The sequence below is a fragment of the Callorhinus ursinus genome, unplaced genomic scaffold, assembly GCF_003265705.2.
Source record: "Callorhinus ursinus isolate GAN/ISIS: 27379988/994484 unplaced genomic scaffold, GSC_fseal_2.0 scaffold13, whole genome shotgun sequence".
NCBI classification, from domain to species: Eukaryota; Metazoa; Chordata; class Mammalia; order Carnivora; family Otariidae; genus Callorhinus; species Callorhinus ursinus.
In genome coordinates, this window is record NW_027397075.1 from 18,190,875 (window position 1) to 18,198,698 (window position 7,824).

Below are 7,824 nucleotides of genomic sequence, written 5' to 3' on the forward strand. Positions count from 1 at the left end.
GAGTGTGTGTGTGTGTGTGTGTGTGTGTGTGTGTGTGTGTGTGTGTGTGTGTTTGCTGCTCGATCCCCAGTGCCCAGAATGGTGCCTGGAGCCTTAAGGCCTTGCATCCATGTTTCACGTGAACGAATGAATGACTTCCAGGCAGGGAGAAAAGTCGGAGCAAATCCAGGGGCACTGCTACCTTCAGAAGCCTGAAGCTGGGGCGCTGGCCGGGCCGAGCCACCCCCGGGGCCGCGCGGACCCTGCTCTCTGCGGGCGGGCGGCGGGTGCGGGAGCCTCAGCGCCCCGGAGAGCCGCGGGTCTGGAGCCGGACAGGCTGCGGAAAAGGCAGAGGCGGCTCGGCTTCCTCCCGGGCCAGGGAATCCCGGCCGATCCCGGGGTCCGGGAACTCGGAAAAAGCAGAGCGCGTCTTTAAACGCCAGTGGTGGGGGGGTTGTTTTGAGGACCCTGAATGACGCACGGCCCCTCCGGCGGGCGCGGAGGGCAGGCGGGGCTTTGTCCCAGGAGGAGCAGCCGCGCACTCCGCCCGCGCGCGTCGCCGGCCCGCCCGGGCGCCCCTCGCCGTCCCCCGCCCCGCGGGACCGCCGCCCGCGACCCGGGCCCAGGCGGCCGGGCCGGGGGCGGCGAGGCTGGGGCGGGCGGCCGAGGTCGCGCAGCGGCGCCTGCATCCGCTCGGTCTTCCATCATCCCGCCCGCGGGCCTCGGGGGCAGTGCAGGCCGAGCTGCCGCCGTTCCGAGCCGGGCGCGCGGCCCCCAAAGCCCCGGGAGCGCGAGGCCAAAAAGGCGGACGCGGGATGGGGGAAGGCGCGGGACCGGACGGAGATGGAGGGCGCGGCGAGGCCCGGGAGGCGGGAGCGGGGCCGGGGGAGGGGGGCGCGGAGCCGGAGGAGGAGGGAGAGGGGCCGGGGAGGCGGGAGCGGGGCCCGGGCGGTGCTTACAAAGAAGCACCCCTTCCGGGGCGCCCGGGAGCCGCGACACGCTCCCCACCCCCCGGCCGCCTGACCCCGGAGCGGCCCAGTATTTATTTATCCTGGCGGAGGGAGGCGGGGCCTCTGGGGGAAGAAAATCTTCCCCGGAAGTTTGTACCTATGAATACTTGCTGCCTGCCGCGCGGGGGGCCTGGGACCGCGGGACCCGCGTGGGGCGGGAGAGAGGGGCCCCGGGGCTGCGACGAGAGCGGGGGTGGCGGAGAGGGCCCCTGGGCCCCCAGCTGTGGGCGGTCAGCGGGCGGGGGCGCAGGTTCGGCGGCGCGGGGAGCCCCATCCAGGAAGGACGGACCGCGTTCTCGGCGACGGTGAGGCCCAGAGCCAGGACGAGGTCCGGACGCCCGTCCCGACCTTGATGCAGCCACACGACGGGAGGGCGCTGCAGCAGAAACTTGACCTTTCAAAGCTCGCGTGCCCCTCCCAACCACCTTGCGAGCTTATCGCCAGCTCCAATCTACAGAGGTGGAAAATGGAGCTCAGAGAAGCCAAGTAAGCTGCTCGAGGTCACAGCGCCGCTGCCCAAGCGAGGTCCCAGATTTTCGACATATGCCTTGCAAGACAGGGTCCCTTGGAAGTCGGTGCAACAGTATGCTTCCCACAGTGTCAGCCAAGAGAATCGCCCCCTAAAGGGCGACCACGGGAACGGGGGACCGGCAGCCCGCACGCGGCCCCGCGGAGCTGGCGGTTTGGGTGGTGCCCTCGGTCACCGCAGAGATGCCTGCTCAGGCTTTCAGCCAATCCCGCATCTGGAGCACCGATCATTTTGCCAACTTGATTTGCAACACCCCTCCGGTGCATAGGTAGGTGAGATTTGAAGTAGTTGACATAGCCACCTCTGGAGTGTGGGTTCCCGACAAGGACGCTTCCGATGCTAACGGACTGTCCCCAGGGTGAAAAAAGTCAACACACCGTCTCTTCCCCGGCATTGTGAAGGCAGTCCTGGACACAGGGCATCCCTCCCGCCCAGGAGTATCAGCCCCACCTGCTCGGGGACTCTACCACTCGGTGTGGAGGTAGGTCCCTACTCCAGGGCTAAACTCGGAAGCACTTGGACAAAGGGAAGTTTGTCTCATGAACCTTCACACTGTAGTCGCCAGTATGCCCTCCCCCGTCCCCCTCTGACCCCCCCCCGGGCCCCCCCCCGTTCCCCCCCCCCCCCGGGTGGCTGGAGGGCCAGAGAGAAGGATGTGGCATTTTATAAGATGGGACTTGCTGACAAGAAACTTCCCCAACCGGCTCTCCAAGGAAAGTCCCCGACCGAGCGCTCGCGCATGGAGAGCTGGCTGCCACATCTGTCCCCACCCCGGTCGCCAGGCTTGCTGATCACTGGGGGATTCTCAGCCCTCTGCTGGCTACCCTCAGAAGGGGAGGCTTTTTGGAAGCTTAAGTCCTCAAGCATGGCTGCCTCCCGGGAGCTTTCTTTCCCTGGCCTGAGCCATACCCCAAGAGCCCTGCTTCCGTTCGCATTCATGCTGCCCAGGGTTCCGGGACGGGGGTCTGTGAAACAAATGCCCCCCCCAGCTTGGTGGGGGGGCAGGCCTGCCATCTGCCTTCACTTTTGGCTGCAGAAAGCCCGCCAGGCTGCCGCGTGCAGGGGCCTGACTGGTAGCATCAGCTATTCTAATGCAGAGTTAGGCACACAATCCTTGCTAAAAATAAATACAAAGGAAACCCCCAAAGTAGCTAAGCTTATTTCAGTACCTTTTATTTTTCTTGTTCCTAGTTCTTTTGTCTTCCCCTTGCAAGTTTGGAGCCCTGTGTGAAACACAGGGCCCACCCTGAGTGTTGTCAGGGCTCCCACTCAGGTCCCTCAGACGCACTGCCCAAACTTGATCATGGGTGGGAGGAGTTGGAGGGAAGAGAAGAAAGAAGATCCAACAGCCATTTCTTTGAGTGCAATTTGATGGCGTCACTTCTGAGACATGATAACTAAAAGGAGCTGGGGGTGATAGGCCCTATTCCCACTGCCTCCCTCCAGCTCTCCAGGAGGGAATGGATGTTTGCAAAACACCTTCTTTTTTTCTTTTTAGGATTTTATTTATTTATTTGAAAGAGAGAGCATGAGCGGGGGCCAGGGGGGCAGGGGCAGAGGCAGAGGGAGAAGCAGAATCTCTACTGAGCCAGGAGCCTGACATGGGGCTCGATCCTGGGACTCTGAGACCATGACCTGAGCTGAAGGCAGACTCTTCACCGCCTGAGCCACCCAGGCGCTCCTGCAAAGCACCTTCTTAAGAAATGGCTAGCAGAATGCCCTCCTCTGGGGACAGAACAATCCGAGTACCTTTGGGCCCCGAGGGCAACACTGCTTACCTTTTCAGAAAGGAAGTGCAGGGGAGGAAATTTTTTCCCTCGTTCCTCCTAGGCTCTTTGGCTGGTCTAGTAATAAAACTGACATAAGATAGATTAACAAGAGAAAAACAAATTTAATTACATATGGACAGGGGCCCCTTGAGTCTTACGCATTCCAGAGCAGAGGAAGGGGATGGGAGCTGCACTCTAGATGGAGGACAGTGATTCACGGTGCAAGAGAGCAGGTGTTTGGTAATTGGGTCATTGCCCTCTTTCGGGGCCAGGCCCCCTATCTAAAAGTTTTCAGGTAGTGAAGGGAGAGGTAAAACTTTTTCTTGAGTGTGCTGGGTTTTAATTGCCTTCCGCTCAAAATAATCGACATATCGCCCGCACAGGCTCAGCCTTTAAGGGCCACCAGTGGGGACGACCGTTGAGCATGCTAGGAGGCCGTTGTTTTCCCGAGGGGCTCTCTTCCAGGCTCGGTCCGGTGTCAGCACGGCCTGAGGAAATCAGCGAGAACTTGCCCACCAGAAAAACATGAAGAAATCCCAGGAAATTAGCAAGGGAAAAGGAAAAGAGGATAGCTTGACCACCTCTCAGAGAAAGCAGAGGGACTCTGAGATAATGCAACAAAAGCAGAAGGCAGCTAATGAGAAGAAGTCTATGCAGACGAGAGAAAAATGATGACTATTCGGAAAACCCTGGGTGTTATTGCTAACTAGGTGTATCATAATCTCTAAGGTCAAAATTTTGTGGAGCAGTCATATGTTATATCCTTATAAAACTATTTTAAACTTTACCTTTCAGCTTGACTTAGTGTAATGTTTCAGAACCATTCTTCAAAGAATAAAACACTAACCACTCATGTGAAAAAAAAAAATCAACATACCAAGTTCACATATTTTGGGGTCATGTATTTTGCTCCCCATCAGAAGCAAAGGGGGCAGACAACTTTGGGGGTATCCACTGTTCAATTAATTTGTGGTTCTAATGCCGTGGTGGCCGACGTAAGTAAGCAAACCAAATCAAAGTCTCTAAATGCCTCAAGGTCATGAAATCAAAGTGAGAGCGACAATCACAAAGCCAACCAGGCTTAAGCCATAGCCAAGTAAATGATTTCCCGTCTTTGCTCTGCACTTTCTCTAAGTCCTGCCCCCAGCTCCTGGCAGAGCACTCTAACCACTTCCTGCTTGGTGCTGTGCCAGTCCAAACAATTTTTGCTCAAATAAATTCTTAAAAATGCTTTTTTTTTAAACACAACCTCACAACCTGGACAAGAATCAACGACCTTTTTATTTTTCTGGGGACTAAGCCTCATCCAAATGGGGCCAAGGAGGTAGTTTCTTTCTTTTTTTTAAATTTTATTTATTTATTTGAGAGAGAGAGAATGAGAGATAGAGAGCACGAGAGGGAAGAGGGTCAGAGGGAGAAGCAGACTCCCTGCTGAGCAGGGAGCCTGATGTGGGACTCGATCCCGGGACTCCAGGATCATGACCTGAGCCGAAGGCAGTTGCTTAACCAACTGAGCCACCCAGGCGCCAGGAGATAGTTTCTTCCTGGTATGTCATTGTCCATTTTTTCTGCCCCCATCCCCATCCCCCTCTGCCTGCCCTGAGCACCGCCCCCCCGCCTCCCCCTCTCACTTCCCCAAGGTCCATAGGATCCGGGTGGACCCTTGGCATGATCAGGGCCTCTTTTCTGGAAATTGGCACAGGGAAAGGGAGGGAAGGAAAGAGACAAAGTCCAACATCAGGGCCTCTCAGTGAGTTTCTGTTCACTCCTTTCTTTTCAGAATATGGGTCATAATGATGTGGGAAACAGAGGCAGAAGAAAAACAATTAAATTTCCTTACTACCTACAGCCCATTTTGACAAGTCCTTGAAACAGGCAGAGTGGCCTTCCTGTAGGGACTCAACTGCCTCGATGTTAATACTTCGCTAAGGGCAAAGGGCAACCTTAGCCCGACCCCCCACACCCCCACCCCAGGATCCTGTAAGTCTACTTTAATGTATAAAAATTCTTTTGGAAATTTCCTTTATCTCTAAACCCCCCAAGATACATGTTGGCAATCACCCCCCAAGCATGTGGCCCACCGATACACATGTGAAGGGTCTCATGATTCAGGTTTTATTAGACGGTAATAAATGACATTTCCCAACAATAGCTAGCCCCCTCAAGGTCCTGGAAACGTTGCTTCCAAATTCCTTAGAGACTTATGGTATCCCTAGCCCCCTCCCAACTTGAAAGTAATAAAATGGGCCACCACTCACGACCCCAGTGCCGCTCTTTCTGCCCACGGGTCCTGTCCCTGAGCTTTAATTAAACCACCTTTTTGCACCAAAGACATCTCAAGAATTCTTTCTTGGCCATCTGCTTCAAACCCTGACATCTTTCCTACATCATATGGTGCCCAAACGTGGGGCTTTGAGTCCAGAGTCTCATCTGGACTCTGAGTCACAGCGCAAACTTGGTGGGTACTTTCTCTCTTCTTTCTTTACTTTCATTCCAGGGGCCAGTCAAGGAGTATGGTCTTATTGGAACACTTTCATGGCCATTGCTCAGGCTCCAATCCTCTAGCCCGTGGCTGGTCTATGGGGAGGAGAAAGCCTGCCTTTTGACTGGAAGTTAGTACCCTGGCAGGGATGGTAATAAGACCCAGAAACTTCATGCCCTCTCTTTGTTCCTGTCCTTATACAAAGTTGTCTGTCTGGGCACAGGACAGCCACCTAAGTCACCAGGACGGCTACCAATCTTAAGACTCCCGTGTGAGGTTTCCTCCTGATTGATCTAATGTGATCCCCTCCACATCCCTGGTCTAGCCGCTTCTGGCCACAGGACCTCCACTGGAGCTGGTCAAAACCAGTACCCGATGGAATTAAAATCCCGCTGGGAACCGTTTCCCAAGGAAATTGGCTGTAAGGACCCCATGTGTTGGAATGTTGCTTAAACCATGAAGGATTTCTATCTTTACTGTTTTCCATCAACCTCCTCTACTAACTACTTAAACTATAAAATTCGGTCATTTCCCCTTGTAAAAATTTTCTAGTGTTTTCCATTGGTTAAAAATGGCAGGGCATAGGATGGCCTGGCCCGGTATTTCAGTCCATTCACCAGGCACCTATCAGCAGCCTAGGGTGAGATGGGGAAGGGGAGGGACACTGGCATCCCTCTGGGGTCTTTTGCAGAACTTCCTTCACAGGAAGGCAGGATGGTGATCAATAGCGATTTCTTGTTTGAGGGACGGCTCTGGTCACTTTGACACCTGGAACCTCTGACATATCCTGCATGGGACGCCCCCCGGGAGTTGGGGGGGATTTGGTAATGGACCTTCTTTACTGGGAGCATGGCCTCAGTAGGCTTCTTCTTCGGTTCCCAAGGACTCTTCCTTTTAACCCCCTGGAAACAACTTGAATTGCAAAATTTAGGAAAGGGCTGATCTCCTGTAACACTGCATGGCCTCAGTAGGATCTGTCAGATCTCTTCTGCCTGTTTCCCACATCAATACTTGCCTGTTTCTTCGCATGTCTCATAATTTTTTTTAAAGATTTTTTTTTTTAAAGTAATCTCTAGGGAAGCCTGGGTGGCTCAGTCGGTTAAGCGTCTGCCTTTGGCTCAGGTCATGATCCGGGGTCCTGGGACCAGGTCCCGCATTGGGCTCCTTGCTCAGCAGGGAGTCTGCTTCTCCCCCTCCCTCTGCTGCTCCCCCTGCTCGTGTGCTCTCTCTCTCTCTGACAAATAAATAAATAAATCTTTAAAAAAAGTAATCTCTACACCCAATATGGGGCTCGAACTCATAACCCTGAGATCAAGAGTTGCATGTTCTACCGACTGAGCCAGCCAGGAGCCCCTGGTTTTGTTTTTTGTTTTACATCTCCTAATATTTTTTATTGACAAATGGACATCTTATTTTATTTTATTACTTTTTTTCACAAATGGACTTTTTAAAAAAGATCTCACATATTTACCTATTTTTTTGACAGAGAGAGACAGTGTGTGCGCTCAGAGGGGGAGAGAGAGGAACTATCAGACTCCGCGCTAAGCATGGGGCCTCACTGTGGGCCCAATCCCACGACCCTGAGATCATGACCTGAGCGGAAACCGAGAGCTGGGCACTTAACCGACCGAGCCACCCGGGCACCCCACACATGCACATTCTAGCTAATATGTCATTCCTGCTCTGGATTCTGATCCCTCCCCGTGCCATGGCTGTTGTTGGATTTCGTGTGTTTGTTGGCTTGCGTGGACAAATCCTGTGGAGTGTCTCCCCACGGTGTGAAGCTGCTGCTATCTGCTCGGTTTTACCTTCTTGTTGACTTTTTAAGATTCTATTTATTTATTTGACAGAGAGAGACACAGCGAGAGAGGGAACACAAGCAGGGGGAGTGGGAGAGGGAGAAGCAGGCTTCCCGTGGAGCAGGGAGCTTGATGCGGGGCTCGATCCCAGGACCCTGGGATCATGACCTGAGCTGAAGGCAGATGCTTAACGACTGAGCCACCCAGGCGCCCCTTGTTTTAACTTTTAAGGCCTTTCTAGGGGCACCTGGGTGGC

At 54.2% G+C, this 7,824-nt stretch overlaps 1 pseudogene; it reads left to right on the top strand.

Annotated features, from left to right (window-relative positions):
* Positions 1-3,486: 3,486 nt before the first annotated feature.
* On the top strand, positions 3,487-4,622 carry LOC141374034 (small EDRK-rich factor 1 pseudogene; annotated as a pseudogene).
* Positions 4,623-7,824: the final 3,202 nt, after the last annotated feature.